Here is a 21,495-nt window from a genome sequence, read left to right as displayed (position 1 = left end):
CCTTCTGGAACCCAGGCCCACCTAATGGCCTTCTGGAACCCAGGCCCACCTAATGGCCTTCTGGAACCCACTCCCACCTCATGGCCTTCTGGAACCCAGGCTCACCTCATGGCCTTCTGGAACTCATGCCCACCTAATGGCCTTCGGGAACCCACGCCCACCTAATGGCCTTCTGGAACCCACGCCCACCTAATGGCCTTCTGGAACCCACGCCCACTTCATGGCCTTCTGGAACCCACTCCCACCTAATTGCCTTCTGGAACCCACGCCCAGCTCATGGCCTTCTGGAACCCAGGCCCACCTAATGGCCTTCTGGAACCCACGACCACCTAATGGCCTTCTGGAACCCACGCCCACCTAATGGCCTTCTGGAACCCACGCCCACCTAATGGCCTTCTGGTACCCACGCCCACCTAATGCCCTTCTGGAACCCACGCCCACCTAATGCCCTTCTGGAACCCAGGCCCACCTCACAGCCTTCTGGAAGCTCATCGAACGTGACAAGACACAAGATGATTAGCGTAGTGAGAGAAAGAGCAGTGGCAAATAAGAACAAGGAGGCCACATTCCAACGCAACACAAATGCAAATACAATCTTTCTTAATTAAATGTTTTTTGTCAAAGTGGCTACTTAAAAAACAAATCAAACAGCACCAAAGCAGCAGCATCAGTCATTCTAATGTTACAGAGCCCTCCTGATCTGTACAACACAGCCATGTCACTGTCACAAGCCTGGTTCCATCTTGCATTCCAACAGGAACAATGATGATAACTCCTGGTTGAAGGAGAGATAATACTGTGAATGGTTTTACTGAATAGTTATTGAGGCATGGTTTCTCTTCCTTTTAAGGCAGTGGTACTCAAACTTTTTTTTTGGGGGGGGCAGCATTTCTGGTGACCCCTCTCCTCCCCAAATCTGACGACACAACCTTATAATGTTGATGTTTACATCAACAAATAACCTTCAGTTCATTACATCTTGATGTTTACATTTATTTAACTAGGCAAGATCAAATTCTTGTTTACAATGATGGCCTACCCCGGCTAAACCCTAACGACGCTGGGCCAATTGTGCACCGCCCTTTGAGACTCCCAATCACGGCCGGTTGTGATACAGCCTGGAATTGAACCAATAACCTTCAATTCATTACATTTTGATGTTTACATCAGCAAATAACCTTCCATTCTGTAACGAAGATGCTGGGAGTCGAAAAGCAAGTGGTGAGTTTAATAAGACAACGAACACGGAACGATACAAAACAGGATTAGCGTCTTGACATGAAACACATAATCAATACTGCCCTGGGAATGAACCTACGGGAGTGACAGATATAGGGAAGGTAATCAGTGAAGTGACGGAGTCCAGGTGAGTCTCATAATGAGGCGCGTAATGATGGTAGTCAGGACCAGTGATTAGTAAACCGGCGCCGTCAAGAGCCGGAGAGGGGCAGCGGGTAAACCGGAGCTATCGAGAGCCGGAGAGGGGGAGCGGGTAAACCGGAGCTGTCGAGAGCCGGAGAGGGGGAGCGGGTAAACCGGCGCTGTCGAGAGCCGGAGAGGGGGAGCGGGTAAACCGGAGCTGTCGAGAGCCGGAGAGGGGCAGCGGGTAAACCGGCGCTGACGAGAGCCGGAGTGGGGGAGCGGGTAAACCGGCGCTGTCGAGAGCCGGAGAGGGGCAGCGGGTAAACCGGAGCTGTCGAGAGCCGGAGAGGGGGAGCGGGTAAACCGGCGCTGTCGAGAGCCGGAGAGGGGGAGCGGGTAAACCGGCGCTGTCGAGAGCCGGAGAGGGGGAGCGGGTAAACCGGCGCCGTCGAGAGCCGGAGAGGGGGAGCGGGTATAGATGTGACACATTCATTGAAGGTTATTACCTTCAATTCATTACATTTTGATGTTTACATCAACAAATAACCTTCAATTCATTATATTTTGACATTTAGATCAAGATGAAGGAAAAAGGAAACCGCACACTGCTCAAGATAATATCACAGATCTCTAATGGGCTTACGTATTGGCCTCACGGCCTTCGTCAGAGCTTTAAAAAAAATACAAAAATGTTTTATACCATCAACAAATAACCTTCAAGTCACTACATTTTCATCTCTCTTATCAAATGATCTATGTTTGTGCGACCCCAACTTTGAATACCACTTCTCTAAGGGCTAAACTTTCTTTATTGTAGCATTGGATGTTCATTTTTACGTATTTTTTTCACTGTCTTCAACAGACAGTCCATAGATTCATAGCCAGCCTGGGCAGCCTTCCATACCCATAGCCAGCCTGGGCAGCTACCACATCCCAGCCCATAGATTCATTCTTCCTCTTCATGACCCACCTCTCTGTGGGTTTGAAGCCAAAGGATTTGGCTCACACGTTTAACATCAGCCATTCTACTGAGTCGGATGGTCATCAGATGGGCCAACTTCCACTATGCTTTGCTTGGTGTCATGTGTCTCTGGATGTCAGAGGAAGATGTGAAGGCTCACTTACCAGAGGAGTTCAAGGAGGGTTATCCCGTCACCAAAGTTGGTCATCGACTGCACAGAGTTGCACTGCCAGACACCATCATCTTTGCTTCTTGGTGCTACTTGGTGCCACATGGTGCTACATGGTGCTACATGGTGCCACATGGTGCCACATGGTGCCACATGGGGCCACATGGTGCCACAATGTGCTACGTGGTGCCACATGGTGCCACATGGTGCCACATGGTGCCACAATGTGCTACATGGTGCCACATGGTGCCACAATGTGCTACGTGGTGCCACGTGGTGCCACATGGTGCTACAAGGTGCCACATGGTGCTACATGGTGCTACATGGTGCCACATGGTGCCACATGGTGCCACATGGGGCCACATGGTGCCACAATGTGCTACGTGGTGCCACATGGTGCCACATGGTGCCACATGGTGCCACAATGTGCTACATGGTGCCACATGGTGCCACAATGTGCTACGTGGTGCCACGTGGTGCCACATGGTGCTACAAGGTGCCACATGGTTGCTACATGGTGCCACATTGTGCCACATGGTGCCACATGGTGCTACATGGTGCCACATTGTGCCACATGGTGCCACATGGTGCTACATGGTGCCACATGGTGCTATATGGTGCTACAATGTGCTACAATGTGCTACATGGTGCTACATGGTGCCACATTGTGCTACATGGTGCCACATGGTGCCACATGGTGCTATATGGTGCTACAATGTGCTACAATGTGCTACATGGTGCTACATGATGCCACATGGTGCCGCATGTTGCTACATGGTTGCTACATGGTGCTACATGGTGCCACATGGTGCTACATGGTGCCACATGGTGCTATATGGTGCTACAATGTGCTACAATGTGCTACATGGTGCTACATGGTGCCACATGGTAATACATGGTGCCATCACATTTGTATCTTCTCTGTCTGCTGTTTCGATCAGCGACAAAGAGCTACTGAAGCAGTCCGTAATTGTGCTTCTTCCTACACAGAGGATGGGCCATCATGGTGGACAAGGTTTCTTGTGGACGACAACCTGCCTTGTAAGGTTCAGGTTCACCGACCAGCTATCCTCTCGAAGAGGACACCAGACGCCAGCCTTAGATGTGCGTTAGACCCAGTCAGCCGCCCGATTGAGAGTTCATGTGTATCAGGAAGGTGAAGGAGAATAAACTCTTCGACACCGCCCACCCTCACCTTCATCACACGAAGCATCAACCAACTGTACTCGGTTGCATGCTTCCTGGTCAATTACCAGAATGGACCTCTGCTCAAAGGAGAAGTGAGGCCACAACCCCCTGGACAGCCACCTCGTACCCATGGCCAGCCTGGGCAGCTACCCCATACCAATAGCCAGCTACCATATACCCATAGCCAGCCTGGGCAGCCATCCCATAGCCAGTCTGGGCAGCCACCCTGTAGCCATAACCAGTCTGGGCAGCTACCATATACCCATAGCCAGCCTTGGCAGCTACCATATACCCATAGCCAGTCTGGGCAGCTACCATATATCCATAGCCAGCCTGGGCAGCTACCATATATCCATAGCCAGCCTGGGCAGCTACCATATACCCATAGCCAGCCTGGGCAGCTACCATATACCCATAGCCAGTCTGGGCAGCTACCATATACCCATAGCCAGCCTGGGCAGCCATCCCATACCCATAGCCAGCCTGGGCAGCTACCATATATCCATAGCCAGCCTGGGCAGCCATCCCATACCCATAGCCAGCCTGGGCAGTCTTCCATACCGATAGCCAGCCTGGGCAGCTACCATATATCCATAGCCAGCCTGGGCAGCCATCCCATACCCATAGCCAGCCTGGGCAGCTACCATATACCCATAGCCAGCCTGGGCAGCCATCCCATACCCATAGTCAGCATGGGCAGCTATCATATACCCATAGCCAGTCTGGGCAGCCATCCCATATCCATAGCCAGCCTGGGCAGCCATCCCATATCCATAGCCAGTCTGGGCATTTACCATATACCCATAGCCAGCCTGGGCAGCTACCATATATCCATAGCCAGCCTGGGCAGCCATCCCATCCCATAGCCAGCCTGGGCAGCTACCATATACCCATAGCCAGCCTGGGCAGCTACCATATATCCATAGCCAGCCTGGGCAACTACCATATATCCATAGCCAGCCTGGGCAGCCATCCAATACCCATAGCCAGCCTGGGCAACCTTCCATACCCATAGCCAGCCTGGGCAGCTACCATATACCCATAGCCAGCCTGGGCAGCCATCCCAAACCCATAGTCAGCCTGGGCAGCTACCATATATCCCATAGCCAGCCTGGGCAGCTACCATATACCCATAGCCAGTCTGGGCAGCCATCCCATATCCATAGCCAGCCTGGGCAGCCATCCCATATCCATAGCCAGCCTGGGCAGCTACCATATATCCATAGCCAGCCTGGGCAGCTACCATATACCCATAGCCAGCCTGGCCAGCTACCATATATCCATAGCCAGCCTGGACAGCTACCATTTACCCATAGCCAGCCTGGGCAGCCATCCCATATCCATAGCCAGCCTGGGCAGCCATCCCATATCCATAGCCAGTCTGGGCAGCTACCATATACCCATAGCCAGCCTGGGCAGCTACCATAAAGCCATAGCCAGCCTGGGCAGCTACCATATATCCATAGCCAGTCTGGGCAGCTACCATATATCCATAGCCAGTCTGGGCAGCTACCATATATCCATAGCCAGCCTGGGCAGCCATCCCATACCCATAGCCAGCCTGGGCAGCTACCATATACACATAGCCAGCCTGGGCAGCTACCATATACCCATAGCCAGTCTGGGCAGCTACCATATACCCATAGCATACCTGGGCAGTTACCATATACCAATAGCCAGCCTGGGCAGCTACCATATACCCATAGCCAGCCTGGGCAGCTACCATATACCCATAGCCAGCCTGGGCAGCTACCATATATCCATAGCCAGCCTGGGCAGCCATCCCATAGCCAGTCTGTTCAGATACCATATATCCATAGCCAGCCTGGGCAGCTACCATATACCCATAGCCAGCCTGGGCAGCTACCATATATCCATAGCCAGGCTGGGCAGCCATCCCATACCCATAGCCAGTCTGGGCAGCTACCATATATCCATAGCCAGTCTGGGCAGTCTTTCCATACCCATAGCCAGCCTGGGCAGCTACCATATACCCATAGCCAGCCGGGGCAGCCATCCCATACCCATAGCCAGCCTGGGCAGCCATCCCATACCCATAGCCAGCCTGGGCAGCTACCATATACCTATAACCAGTCTGGGCAGCCATCCCATACCCATAGCCAACCTGGGCAGCTACCATATACCCATAGCCAGCCTGGGAAGCCATTGCATATCCATAGCCAGCCTGGGCAGCCATCCCATACCCATAGCCAGCCTGGGCAGCTACCATATACCCATAGCCAGCCTGGGCAGCTACCATATACCCATAGCCAGCCTGGGCAGCCATCCCATACCCATAGCCAGCCTGGGCAGCTACCATATACCCATAGCCAGCCTGGGCAGCCATCCCATACCCATAGCCAGCCTGGGAAGCTACCATATACCCATAGCCAGCCTGGGCAGCCATCCCATACCCATAGCCAGCCTGGGCAGCTACCATATACCCATAGCCAGCCTGGGCAGCCATCCAATACCCATAGCCAGCCTGGGCAGCTACCATATACCCATAGCCAGCCTGGGCAGCTACCATATACCCATAGCCAGCCTGGGCAGCTACCATATATCCAAAGCCAGCCTGGGCAGCAATTCCATACCCATAGCCAGCCTGGGCAGCTACCATATACCCATAGCCAGCCTGGGCAGCTACCATATAGCCATATCCAGCCTGGGCAGCTACCATATATCCATAACCAGTCGGGGCAGCCATCCCATACCCATAGCCAGCCTGGGCATCTACCATATACACATAGCCAAGCTTGGTAGCTACCATATACCCATAGCCAGCCTGGGCAGCCATCTCATACCCATAGCCAGTCTGGGCAGCCACCATATATCCATAGCCAGCCTGGGCAGCTACCATATATCCATACCCAGCCTGGGTAGCTACCATATACCCATAGCCAGCCTGGGCAGCTACCATATACCCATAGCCAGCCTGGGCAGCTACCATATATCCATAGCCAGCCTGGGCAGCTACCATATATACATAGCCAGCCTGGGCAGCTACCACATACCCATAGCCAGCCTGGGCAGCTACCATATACCCATAGCCAGCCTGGGAAGCCATCCCATATCCATAGCCAGTCTTGGCAGCTACCATATACCCATAGCCAGCCTGGGCAGCTACCATATACCCATAGCCAGCCTGGGCAGCTACCATATATCCATAGCCAGTCTGGGCAGCCATCCCATACCCATAGCCAGCCTGGGCAGCCATCCCATACTCATAGCCGGACCTGGGCACCATGCACTGTCACTCAGAGCATCTTGACGAGCTCCAATGTCCTAGGTGCCTTTGATGTTTGATTGAATCAATTCCTTTTATAATTCCGTTTGATAAGATTAGCCTACTTGATTCACATTTAAAGGAGAATGTTCCTATTTCCGAAGTTAAACTACATTTTTATTTTATGTGAACGCCATATTATAGAAGGGTCCAGACATTATTTTTGTAATGTGGCTTGTTAGTGTGAAACTTATCCCAGCTGCGATACTTTACCCGTGGTGCAGTATCAGGGGACACGCAAAAAAACATGAACAAATACACGTTAATTCACATTAATATAGATAAATACACATTAATACACATAAATACACATTAATATACATAAATACACATTAATTCACATTAATATACATAAATACACATTAATACAATTTAATTCACATTAACACACATAAACACACATTAATTCACATTAATATACATAAATACACAATAATACACATAAATACACATTTATTCACATTAATATACATAAATACACAATAATACACATACATACACATTTATTCACATTAATATACATAAATACACAATAATACACATACATACACATTTATTCACATTAATATACATAAATACACATTACTTCACATTAATATACATAAATACACATTAATACAATTTAATTCACATTAACACACATAAACACACATTTATTCACATTAATATACATAAATACACAATAATACACATACATACACATTTATTCACATTAATATACATAAATACACATTACTTCACATGAATATACATAAATACACATTAATACAGAAATACACATTAATTCACATTAATATACATAAATACACATTAATTCACATTAATATACACAAATACACATTAATTCACATTAATATACATAAATACACAATTACACATACATTCACATTTATTCACATTAATATACATAAATACACATTAATTCACATGAATATACATAAATACACATTAATACACAAATACACATTAATTCACATTAATATACATAAATACACATTAATTCACATCAATATACATAAATACACATTAATACACAAATACACATTAATTCACATTAATATACATAAATACACATTAATATACATAAATACACATTAATATACATAAATACACATTAATACACATTAATACACATTAAGTGTTTGTCATTCCGTTTATCGACAACGTTCTAATCCTTTTTGGTTAAGACAACAGTTTTCCCCATGATGCAGCTGTGCACGGCTGTAGTATAGTACACGGACACACGGAAACGTTTTGAGTCACAACAAAATAGCATATATAGCGAATAAAGTTCGGGAATGACACAATTTCATGTCTAAAGAGCTGCATCACTATGCTGAGTGTCTAAAATGACCTATTTCTTTTGCGTGCCATGATACTGCGCAATGAGGAAGTGACTCGCGGCTGAGGTAAGTTTCTCAAACAAGTCAAATCCCCCCCCCCAAAAGTGTCTGGACCCTTCTTTAACATGACATTTACATTTAAAAACATGAGATTTACTTCAGAATTAGGAAAATTATTTGAATCAATTCATTATATTCTTGTTTGATAGTTTCTTGTTTTCATTCTTATTTGACATGATTCACTTTTAAGTCCTTTGACTGAACTCGTTGTTTTTAAATATATAATCTTTATTCTTGTTGTGATTAGTAATTGCATCCAGTAGATTAATCAATACAATGCTATTGTTCTTGTCTTGATACATATTCTCAAGACTCATTATAACATGTATGTTCATATTTAGACAGGTCTTGGAGATAACTTTCTAATACACAATTAATAACTAAGTTACCATTAAAGACTTTAAAAAAAATATATATTTTACCTTTATTTAACTAGGCAAGTCAGTTAAAGAACAAATTCTTATTTTCAATGACGGTCTAGGAACAGTGGGTTAACTGGTCTAGGAACAGTGGGTTAACTTCCTTGTTCAGGGGCAAAACGACACATTTTTACCGTGTCAGCTTGGGGATTCAATATTGCAACCTAACGGTTACAAGTCCAATGCTCTAACCACTAGGCTACCTGCCTCCTCTACACTCTAACCACTAGGCTACCTGCCACCCCTACACTCTAACCACTAGGCTACCTGCCACCCCTACACTCTAACCACTAGGCTACCTGCCACCCCTACACTCTAACCACTAGGCTACCTGCCACCCCTAGACTCTAACCACTAGGCTACCTGCCACCCCTAGACTCTAACCACTAGGCTACCTGCCACCCCTAGACTCTAACCACTAGGCTACCTGCCACCCCTAGACTCTAACCACAAGGCTACCTGCCGCCCCTACACTCTAACCACTAGGCTACCTGCCACCCCTACACTCTAACCACTAGGCTACCTGCCACCCCTACACTCTAACCACTAGGCTACCTGCCACCCCTAGACTCTAACCACTAGGCTACCTGCCACCCCTAGACTCTAACCACTAGGCTACCTGCCACCCCTAGACTCTAACCACTAGGCTACCTGCCGCCCCTACACTCTAACCACTAGGCTACCTGCCGCCCCTACACTCTAACCACTAGGCTACCTGCCACCCCTAGACTCTAACCACTAGTCTACCTGCCGCCCCTACACTCTAACCACTAGGCTACCTGCCACCCCTACACTCTAACCACTAGGCTACCTGCCACCCCTAGACTCTAACCACTAGGCTACCTGCCACCCCTAGACTCTAACCACTAGGCTACCTGCCACCCCTAGACTCTAACCACTAGGCTACCTGCCACCCCTAGACTCTAACCACTAGGCTACCTGCCGCCCCTACACTCTAACCACTAGGCTACCTGCCACCCCTACACTCTAACCACTAGGCTACCTGCCACCCCTACACTCTAACCACTAGGCTACCTGCCACCCCTAGACTCTAACCACTAGGCTACCTGCCACCCCTAGACTCTAACCACTAGGCTACCTGCCACCCCTACACTCTAACCACTAGGCTACCTGCCACCCCTAGACTCTAACCACTAGGCTACCTGCCACCCCTAGACTCTAACCACTAGGCTACCTGCCACCCCTAGACTCTAACCACTAGGCTACCTGCCACCCCTAGACTCTAACCACTAGGCTACCTGCCACCCCTAGACTCTAACCACTAGGCTACCTGCCACCCCTATGCTTTAAAGTATATTGTTTGCCGTAGGTATCTGGTATTTTATTAGGATCCCCATTACCTGTTGAAAAAGCAGCAGCTACTTTACAGAAAACAGACTGTTGGATTCAGACAGCACAGCTAATTAGTCACACACACACACACACACACACACACACACACACACACACACACACACACACACACACACACACACACACACACACACACACACGCATAGAATCAGCTATACAGGCAACTTATTCTCTATATAGTGCACTATGTTTTACCAGGGCTCCATGCACTGCTTAGGGAACAGGGTGCCATTTGAAATGTAGCCTTTTCTCAGTCTGAAGGAATCTTTCTAGCAGAGTATGTGAGCAGAGCGAGGATTGGAGAAGCGGAGTGGAGTGGGGATTGGAGCGGAACCGAGCGAGAAGCATAGCGGAGTGGAGTGGAGCGAGGGGTGGAGTGGAGCAGAGGAGTGGAGTGGAGCAGTGGAGTGGAGCAGAGGAGTGGAGCAGAGGGGAGCGGGGAGTGGAGCGAGGGGAGCGAGGGGAGCGGGGAGCGGAGCGAGGGGAGCGGGGAGTGGAGGGGAGCGGAGGGGAGCGAGGAGGGGAGCGGGTGGCGGAGGGGAGCGGGGAGGGCGGGGCGGAGCGGAGTGAGGAGCGGAGGGGAGCGGGTGAGGAGCGGAGGGGAGCGGGGAGCTGAGCGAGGAACGGAGCGAGGACTGGAGCGAGGAGGGGAATGAGGAGCGGCTAGGAGTGGAGCGAGGAGGGGGTGCGAGGAGCGGCGGGGAGCGGAGAGGTGCGGGGAGGGGAGTGGAGCGGGGAGCGGAGTGGAGCGGAGCAAGGAACGGAGCGAGGAGTGGAGTGGAGCGGGGAGCGAGGAGGGGAGTGGAGGGAGCGAGGAGGGGAGTGGAGGGGAGTGGAGTGGAGCGAGGAGCGGAGGGGAGGGGAGCGAGGAGTGGAGGGGAGTGGAGCGGGGAGCAGAGCAGGGAACGGAGCGAGGAGTGGAGTGGAGCGGAGCGAGGAGTGGAGCGAGGAGGGGAGCGGGAGGTGGAGCGAGGAGTGGAGCGAGGAGGGGAGCGGGGAGTGGAGCGAGGAGGGGAGCGGGGAGTGGAGCGAGGAGGGGAGCGGAGGGGAGCGAGGAGGGGAGCAGAGGGGAGCGAGGAGCTGAGGGGAGCGAAGGGAAGCGAGGAGCGGAGCAGAGGGGAGTGTGGAGCGGAGCGAGGAATGGAGCGTGGAGTGGAACGGAGAGAGGAATGGAGCGTGGAGCGGAACGGAGCGAGGAATGGAGTGTGGAGTGGAACGGAGAGAGGAATGGAGCGTGGAGTGGAACGGAGCGAGGAATGGAGCGTGGAGTGGAACGGAGAGAGGAATGGAGCGTGGAGTGGAACGGAGAGAGGAATGGAGCGTGGAGTGGAACGGAGCGAGGAATGGAGCGTGGAGTGGAACGGAGCGAGGAATGGAGTGTGGAGCGGAACGGAGCGAGGAATGGAGCGTGGAGTGGAACGGAGAGAGGAATGGAGCGTGGAGTGGAACGGAGAGAGGAATGGAGCGTGGAGTGGAACGGAGAGAGGAATGGAGCGTGGAGCGGAGCGGAGCGAGGAATGGAGCGTGGAGTGGAACGGAGAGAGGAATGGAGCGTGGAGTGGAACGGAGCGAGGAATGGAGCGTGGAGTGGAACGGAGAGAGGAATGGAGCGTGGAGTGGAACGGAGAGAGGAATGGAGCGTGGAGCGGAGCGGAGCGAGGAATGGAGCGTGGAGTGGAACGGAGAGAGGAATGGAGCGTGGAGTGGAACGGAGCGAGGAATGGAGCGTGGAGTGGAACGGAGCGAGGAATGGAGTGTGGAGCGGAACGGAGAGAGGAGTGGAACGGAGCGAGGAATGGAGCGTGGAGTGGAACGGAGCGAGGAATGGAGCGTGGAGCGGAACGGATCGAGGAATGGAGCGTGGAGTGGAACGGAGCGAGGAATGGAGCGTGGAGTGGAACGGAGAGAGGAATGGAGCGTGGAGCGGAACGGAGAGAGGAGTGGAGCGTGGAGCGGAACGGAGAGAGGATTGGAGTGGAACATGCCCAATTTGACTGGAGCACAGAGTTTCCCCAAAGGCTGGAGCGTTGGCCTTCTCGCCCGCTCCAATTTCTCTCCAGTCTCCACTAGCCTCACAACTCTGGCCAAACTCATTTTCCTGAAAGTGAATTAAAAAGCACTGTAGACTTAAAAAAAAAAAAACATTCTAAGTAAGTCACAGAATATATGGGCAATTTGTAGACTATAATACATGAATACATGGAAATGTTGTTTAGATGCTGAGCTCTTACTGTTCCTGCCAAGTGTGTTGCACTCACTAATGCTTGACAAAAAAAAATGTAGGCTATGGCCCTGAAATAATTGATAATAACAAGCTAATATATAATATAGCCCCCCAAAAATATTTGTAGTTCCTTCTTAGACCCCCTGTCTGGCTCCTGATATATTTAGTGTTTCTATGCTGTTTATTATGACATGTAGCCTGTTTTGAAGTGGTGAGCTCTTTTTAAGTCACCTTTTCATTTTATTAAAATACTTTTCATTCAAATCATTTGGTTTCAATACTTTAAAACCAAAATGCTACATCTAGAGAGTCAGAACAATAGATGAGTGTTTGGTTAAAATGGGGGATTTCAACGAATGGCTCGAATTTGGAGAGGCATTTATCTGTTTTTCTGGAGGATTTAGAAGAGCGGTTGGTTGGAAAGGAAAGGACGCTGGAGCGCTGGAGCGAGACTTCCCAACTGTTCAACTTCGCCCCCCTACTGTGGTTTCCAGCACCAGGACTGGACAGGTGCTGTGTACTTTTGTGTGGCCCCTAAGGAAGTGTTCCCAATGTCAACATCCTGTTACACAGAGTTGGCATGACCTTGACATGTACGGGTCAACTCTGTGTGGCTGTTGCAGAGAAGGAGGGGGGAGGTTGTGTAGTAGCAGGTAGCATTTAGCTACACTGAACAAAAATATAAACGCAACATGTAAAGTGTTGCTCCCATGTTTCATGAGCTGAAATAAAAAAATCCCAGATCTTTTCCATACTCACAAAAAGCTTTCTGGCACAAATGTGTTTACATCCCTGTTAGTGAGCATTTTCTCCTTTGTCAAGATAATCCATCCACCTGACAGGTGTGGCATATCAAGAAGCTGATTAAACAGCATGATCATTACACAGGTGCACCTTGTGCTGGGGACAATAAAAGACCACTCTACAATGTGAAGTTTTGTAAGACAACACAATGCCACAGACGTCTCAAGTTTTGAGGGAGCGTGCAATTGGCATGCTGACTGCAGGAATGTCCACCAGAGCTGTTGCCAGAGATTTTAATGTTAATTTCTCTACAATAAGCCACCTCCAACGTCATTTTAGACATTTTTGGCATTATGTCCAACCGGCCTCACAACCGGAGACCACGTGTAACCACGCCAGCCCAGGACCTCCACATCCGACTTCTTCACCTGCGGGATCGTCATTCTGATTGGCTGGGCCTGGCACCTAGGTGTGTGGGCCTATGGCCCATGGCTGGGCACCTGCCCAGTCATGTCAAATCCATAGATTAGAGCCGAATGAATATATTTAAATTGACTGATTTCCTTTTATGAAAATCTTTGAACTTGCTGCCCGTTACATTTTTTTTTTTTATCAGTATAGATGATAATTAATGCACATTTTTTGTAACGGTCTGAAATGTTAACGTTTGAAATGAGAAACTTTGTAAGGCTTTTTTTATGCCTTGAATGCCACAAGATATCAAGTTAAGATCTTTATCGGCGGTACTCTAATATGTTTGAATCCCAGGTCCACCTCGGCAGAGATGGACAACATTACAGATGGACGACGTTACAGATGGACAACGTTACAGATAGACTACGCTACAGATGGACTACGTTACAGATGGACGACGTTACAGATGGACAACGTTACAGATGGACTACTTTACAGGTGGACTATGTTACAGATGGACACCGTTACAGATGGACTACGTTACAGATGGACACCGTTACAGATGGTCTACGTTACAGATGGACTACGTTACAGATGGACTACGTTACAGATGGACACCGTTACAGATGGACTACGTTACAGATGGACTACGTTACAGGTGGACTACGTTACAGATGGACAACGTTACAGATGGACAACTTTACAGATGGAAAATGTTACAGATGTGTTTTGAAGTGGGAGTTGTGTCCTCTACACCTGCACTGCTAGCTGCCCACGCACTAAAGTTTGAACAGGGGGAGAGTTATACCTTATACTGATTCCCTGTAGTGTCTTACACACACACACACACACACACACACACACACACACACACTACCAAGGGAGGTTAGTTCACAGTGTGTGAGCAAACCTGCTGACTGGACTGTAACACAGCAGAAGTCCTTCAAGTCAGGGACAGCTCTGTTCTGCTCACACTCGTCACACAATGTGTGTGTGTGTGTCGGTGTAGTTTTTCTCTTTATAGAAAGTATCTGCAAAATAGTATTTTCTTAAGCACTCGTGATAGATGATCTGTTTCTGTCTTTCAAACAGACATGCATGCCATCTCTCTCTTCTCTGTTCCTCTCTCTTCTCTCTCTCTCAAACAGACATACATGCTATCTCTCTCTTCTCTCTCTTCTCTCTCTCTCTTCTCTCTCAAACAGACATACATGCTATCTCTCTCTTCTCTCTCTCTCTTCTCTCTCAAACAGACATACATGCTATCTCTCTCTTCTCTGTACCTCTCTCTCGCCTCTCTCAATTCAATTCAAAATGATTTATTGGCATGGGAAACATATGTTTACATTTCCAAAGCAAGTGAAATAGATCATAAACAAAAGTTAAATAAACTTTACAAATTGTACAGTGAACATTACGAAGTTTAAAAGGAATAGAGATATTTCAAATGTTAATGGTTGACCTTTTCTTGTTCTTCACTGGTTGAATCTCGCTGCTGTGATGGCACACTGTGGTATTTCACCCCCAAAACTATGGGAGTTTATCAAAATTGGATTTGTTTTCAAATTCTTTGTGGGTCTGATAAAGCTGAGGAAATATGTGTCTCTAACATGTTCATACATTTGGCAGGAGGTTAGGAAGTGCAGCTCAGTTTCCACCTCATTTTGTGGGCAGTGTGCACATAGCCTGTCTTCTTTTGAGAGCCAGGTCTGCCTACGGAGGCCTTTCTCAATAGCAAGGCTATGCTCACTGAGTCTGTACATAGTCAAAGCTTTCCTTAAGTTTGGGCCAGTCACAGTGGTCAGGTATTCTGCCACTGTGTAAACTCTGTTTAAAGCCAAATAGCATTCTAGTTTGCCCTGTTTTTTGGTAAATTATTTCCAATGTGTTAAGTAATAATCTTTTTGTTGTAGAGTTTAACGGCCCTTTTCTGGATTTTGATAATCAGCGGGTCTCGTCCTAATTCTGCTCTGCATGCATTATTTGGTGTTTTACGTTGTACATGTAGGATATTTTGCATGCTCTCATTTTGGTGTTTTTCCCATTTTGGGAATAATTGTTTGGTGGACATACCCCAGACCTCACAATCAGAAAGGGCAATGGGTTCTATAACTGATTCAAATATTTAGTTGCCAAATCCTAATTAGATTGATGAATTTGATGTTCCTTTTGATGGCTTATGAGGCCCTTCTTGCCTCTCAGATCGTTCACAGTGTAGATTTTACCATGTTTAGGCCGAGGTACATGTATGTATAGTTTTTATATTCTATAGGGCAACAGTGTCCAGAAGGTATTTGTACTTGATACTGGACATTTTTCGGGAACACCGTATTTTTTTGTTGTTGTCTTACTGAGATTTACTGTTGGTATTGAAGAGGGTGGGGCTTAAGCTGCATCCCTGTCTCATTCCATGGAAAGAAATGTATGTTTTTTGCAAATTTTTTACAGCATACTTGGTTTGTTTGTTTACCAAATAGGGTGCAGGGTGAGCACATGTTCTAATGTATGGTCATTTGGTAACAAGACAAATAGACATTACCTCCGTACATTGAGGAAATGTACAAGTCTGCTGTTAATGTTAACGCAGAGGATTTTCCAAAGGTATGCTGTTGACTGCATATCCCAGGTTGGAAGCCTAGCGGTAAAAAAACATTGGGCCTGTAAACCAAAAGGTAGCTGGTTCAAATCCCTGAGCCGACAAGGTGAGAAATTGGTTGATGTGCCCTTGAGCAAGACACGTAACCCTAATTGCTCTTGTAACTCTCTCCGGATAAGCGTGTCTGCTAAATTACTCAAATGTAAAGTGTGAGTCTGTGTGTGTGTGTGTGAGTGTGTGTGTGTGTGTGTGTGTGTGTGTGTGTGTGTGTGTGTGTGTGCGCACACATACAGAAAACCTTTCAGCTGTGTTTTTCTGTCTGGCTGTAGCATCTACACTAAAGACGACAACATTCTGTATACTTCTGGCCCTTCTTTGGACACTGTGTTAACAACCCTCCAGGCGAGCTTCAATGCCATACAACTCTCCTTCTGTGGCCTCCAATTGCTCTTAAATACAAGTAAAACTAAATGCATGCTCTTCAACCGATCGCTGCCTGCACCTGCCTGCCTGTCTAACATCACTACTCTGGACGGTTCTGACTTAGAATATGTGGACCATTACAAATACCTAGGTGTCTGGTTAGACTGTAAACTCTCCTTCCAGACCCACATCAAACATCTCCAATCCAAAGTCAAATCTAGAATTTGCTTCCTATTTCACAACAAAGCATCCTTCACTCATGCTGCCAAACATACCCTTGTAAAACTGACCATCCTACCAATCCTCGACTTCGGCGATGTCATTTACAAAATAAACTCCAACACCCTACTCAATCAATTGGATGCAGTCTATCACAGTGCCATCTGTTTTGTCATCAAAGCCCCATAAACTACCCACCACTGCGACCTGTACGCTCTCGTTGGCTGGCCCTCGCTTCATACTCGTCGCCAAACCCACTGGCTCCAGGTCATCTACAAGACCCTGCTAGGTAAAGTTACACCTTATCTCAGCTTGCTGGTCACCATAGCAGCACCCACCTGTAGCACGCACTCCAGCAGGTATATCTCTCTGGTCACCCCCAAAACCAATTCTTCATTTGGCCGCCTCTCCTTCCAGTTCTCTACTGCCAATGACTGGAATGAACTACAAAAAACTCTGAAACTGGAAACACTTATCTCCCTCACTAGCTTTAAGCACCAACTGTCAGAGCAGCTCACAGATTACTGCACCTGTACATAGCCCATCTTTAATTTAGCCCAAACAACTACCTCTCCCCATACTGTATTTATGTATTTTGCTCCTTTGCACCCCATTATTTCTATCTCTACTTTGCACATTCTTCCACTGCAAATCTACCATTCCAGTGTTTTACTTGCTATATTGTATTTACTTCGCCACCATGGCCTTTTTTTGCCTTTATCTCCCTTATCTCACCTCACTTGCTCACATTGTATATAGACTTATTTTTCTACTGTATTATTGACTGTATGTTTGTTTTACTCCATGTGTAACTCTGTGTTGTTATAAGTGTCGAACTGCTTTGCTTTATCTTGGCCAGGTCGCAGTTGTAAATGAGAACTTGTTCTCTTGCCTACCTGGTTAAATAAAGGTGAAATAAAAACATCTGGCTTCTTCACCTGGGGTATCATCTGAGACCAGCCACCCGGACAGCTGATGAAACTGAGGAGTATTTCTGTTTGGAATAAAGCCTTTTTGTTGGGAAAAAATCATTCAGATGCGCTGGGCTGTTCCCAAGTGGGTGGGCCTATGCCCTCCCTGGCCCACCCATGGCTGCACCCCTGCCCAGTCATGTGAAATCCATCATGGAGGGTCAGAGAGTTACTTTACGGCAGTGTGTGTGTGTGTGACGTTATCAGGTTGGGCTTGTGTCTACCTCATGGTAGGTTAGAGTGTTGTTCTTACTCTGTTCCGATAGTCAGAGGCACCTGATCAACAAGCTCTTACAGTCTCACTGCAGAATTTTTTTTTTTTGCACTTTAAACTTTTAATTTAAGGTTTAAGGTTTGTGATTTAGGGTTCAAACAAACCAAAAAATAAAACTAGTATCAACTACTGCGATTGAACACGCAACCACCTGATCCAGAGTCAATTTCCTAGCAAAAACCTAAGCCTACTTGATGGGAATAGTGCTCACTGTTGCCAGTTTTGAAAGTGTTTTCCGACGTCCTACATGGACAGATGTCCAATTTTCGAATTCAATCTAGAGCAATCTGCCTGACCTGATAGCCTACCACTCAATCAGGTCTAGAGACATGAGATGAGATGGGATGGATAAAGAGAGTGAACGGGAGGAGAGAAGGCAGGGAGAGGGGATAAAGCAATGTGAGGTTCTTTAAGTACTGAGCAGGGGTGAGGGAGGGCAAAAGAAATAGAGAGAGTGGGGAAGAGGGAAATTGATGACATATATGAGGTTGAGTGAGGGGTGAGGGGTGAGGGAGAGAGGGAGAAAGAGGGAGAAAAGGAGAGGAAAAGGAGGGATTGAGAGAGAAAGAGAGAGGGGGGGTGACAGCGAGATTGAAAGAGTAAGGGAGTGACAGAGAGAGGGATTAAGAGGGATTGAGAGAAGGGGAGAGAGAGAGAGAGAGAGAGAGAGAGAGAGCTGTGAGGTTAAGTGAGCACTGTAGAGAGAGAGAGAGAGAGAGGGAGAGAGAGAGAGAGAGAGAGAGAGAGAGAGAGAGAGAGAGAGAGATGTGAGGTTGAGTGAGCACTGTAGAGAGAGAGAGAGAGAGAGAGAGAGAGAGAGAGATATGAAAGATGTGAGGTTGAGTGAGCACTGGGAACATCTGTTCAAGCCATTCCTCTATCTATAGGGTATAGTATGCAGCTATAAGTAGGTTACGATGGGAAGAGGGGAATAAAGATCAATGTCCTGTGACAGTTAGCAGGTTGCTTCTGGTCCAAACCAGTCTGCTGTCTTTAACCTGATCCACATGTTCTGGGTTAGACTTGAACTGTAGCCCAGACAGGGGAGAGAGAGGGAGAGAGATGTGGAGAGACTGATAGAGGAGGGGGAGAAGGGAGAGAAAGACAAATAAGAGGGGGAAGAGGAGACAGAGATAGAGAGGGGGAGAGAGAGAAAAAGACAGAGGGGGACAGGGTGAGAGAGTAGAAGTAGAAAGAGAGAAGTTGGTATAGAGAGAGTGAAACCTACATGAATATTGTGGGAGGAGGAGGAGAGAGAGAGAGAGAGAGAGAGAGAGATTTGAGAGACAGATGGACAGATGGAGAGTGAGAGTGAGAGTGAGAGTGAGAGTGAGAGAGATAGAGAGACAGAGAGGGGGGAGAGAGATAATAAGAGCGAACTCCCCAGATACTTCTCTAGTTGTCTTCTTGTCTACTTCCATTCTGTGTCTTGACAGATTTGCCAGTTTACCTGTTTCCAATACACACTCGGTTCAGGCCATTACAATGATATACAGTATCTCTGTTCTTTCTGCTTTCTTCTGGCTTTCTAGGAACTATAGTTTATTGTGACACTGAGAGGAGAGGGACCCTGCATCTTAAATGGCACCCTATTCTCCAAAACCTTATGCGGCCTGGTCTAAAGTAGTGCACTATATAGGGAATAGGGCTCTGGTCTAAAGTAGTGCACTATATAGGGAATAGGGTTCCATGTGTGACACGCCGTGAGAGTCTCTTGTAAAGGGGGGGGGGTTCTTGTCTTCTTGCAGGACCTCTCTGTTCTATCTACATTTTATTCAATTCTACTAGCCTAGATTCTATTCATTTTATTCAATTATATTCAATTCTACTAGCCTAGAATCTATTCATTTTTATTCAAATATATTCAATTCTACTAGTCTATATTCTATTCATTTTTATTCAATTATATTCAATTCTACTAGCCTAGAATCTATTCATTTTTATTCTATTCAATTCTACTAGCCTAAATTCTATTCATTTCTACGAGCCTAAATTCTATTTAATTCTACTCATTTAATTTCAAACTACTACATTTTTTTGGCAAAAACATTTCCTTAAAAGAGAAACTCAAGATCCAAGCCTGAAACCACACAAACTCAAGACAAACATCTCACCATATAAAAATAATGACATTTAACATAAATAACCAATCAAAACCCAGGGTTTTGAAGTCTGAAACAACATTCTTAGAACGTTTCACAACTCAATCATCACAATGTATGTCCGCTGTTAACATTTTACTGCAGTGGGCAGAGTGTTTTTTTTAAACAAATCTACTGTGAAACTAAAGTATACACCTCACACACATGGTGATGGGCTTAAAGAAAGAAGACACCTGTACCATGTCAGGTATAGAGTTGAAATGTTGAAATACATTTTGAGTTTAAATCCCTGATATATTACACTTTATATTCATCTCAGAATGTGTGTTTATTGAGCTGTACACTGAGCAGTGGAAACTTTTAGACAATATTGATTTTCTTCATATTTTCGTGAGTGTTTGAGATTAGGTCCCTGAATGGTTCAAAACTTCTTCAAATATGTTTACAGTATAGCACTATTCACTAAATATATATTCAGGTAGGTCTCTCTCTCTCTCTCTCTCTCTCTCTCTCTCTCTCTCTCTCTCTCTCTCTCTCTCTCTCATGTCACAAGCTGACAGGCAGAAGGCTGACAGGCTCCCAGAGGCAGGGCCATAAAAGGCCACAGCTCACCCAGTTACCCTTCCCCCCTCCAACAGCCATCGGCCCAGATGCAGGATCTTGCTCTACTGAACTGACCAATCAGCAGTGAGGAGGCGTGGCAGGCAGTAAACTGTTGGCCGTTTTTTCCACTGAAGGGTTGTGCCTTGCCATGATTATCACGGTTCCTATTTCATTTCCACTTGCCCATGGTCCGCTTGATTCCTGGAACCAAGTTGGATATCCAGCCCTGTTTGATGTCTGCTACTGACCCCAAACCAAGTAGGCCGGTGGGCGGGGTTACAAGTGTCCGTACATGATGATTGGTCTCACAAACTTACGTCACAGTGTTCCCGTATGTTGTCAATACACATGCCCGAGTCACTGGCTCCATTGTTAAAAGAGAAGGTAAATCACCTCGGCTGCAGTGAAGGAGAGTCCACATGTTTTGGTTGCGGGCCGTGTCAGTGGCACTGTATTGACCTCAAAGCGGGCAAAAATAGGTCCACAGACGATGCAATCTCAACCACACTGCACACTGCCCTAACCCATCTGGACAAGAAGAATACCTATGTGAGAATGCTGTTCATCGACTACAGCTCAGCATTTAACACCATTAGTACCCTCCAAACTCGTCATCAAGCTCGAGACCCTGGGTCTCAACCCCGCCCTGTGCAACTGGGTACTGGACTTCCTGACGGGCCGCCCCCCAGGTGGTGAGGGTAGGTAACAACATCTCCACCCCGCTGATCCTCAACACTGGGGCCCCACAAGGGTGCGTTCTGAG

The sequence above is a fragment of the Oncorhynchus nerka genome, linkage group LG4, assembly GCF_034236695.1.
Source record: "Oncorhynchus nerka isolate Pitt River linkage group LG4, Oner_Uvic_2.0, whole genome shotgun sequence".
In the NCBI taxonomy this organism is placed as follows: Eukaryota; Metazoa; Chordata; class Actinopteri; order Salmoniformes; family Salmonidae; genus Oncorhynchus; species Oncorhynchus nerka.
The sequence above is the reverse complement of the archived record's forward strand: the minus strand, read 5'-3'. Positions refer to the sequence as shown.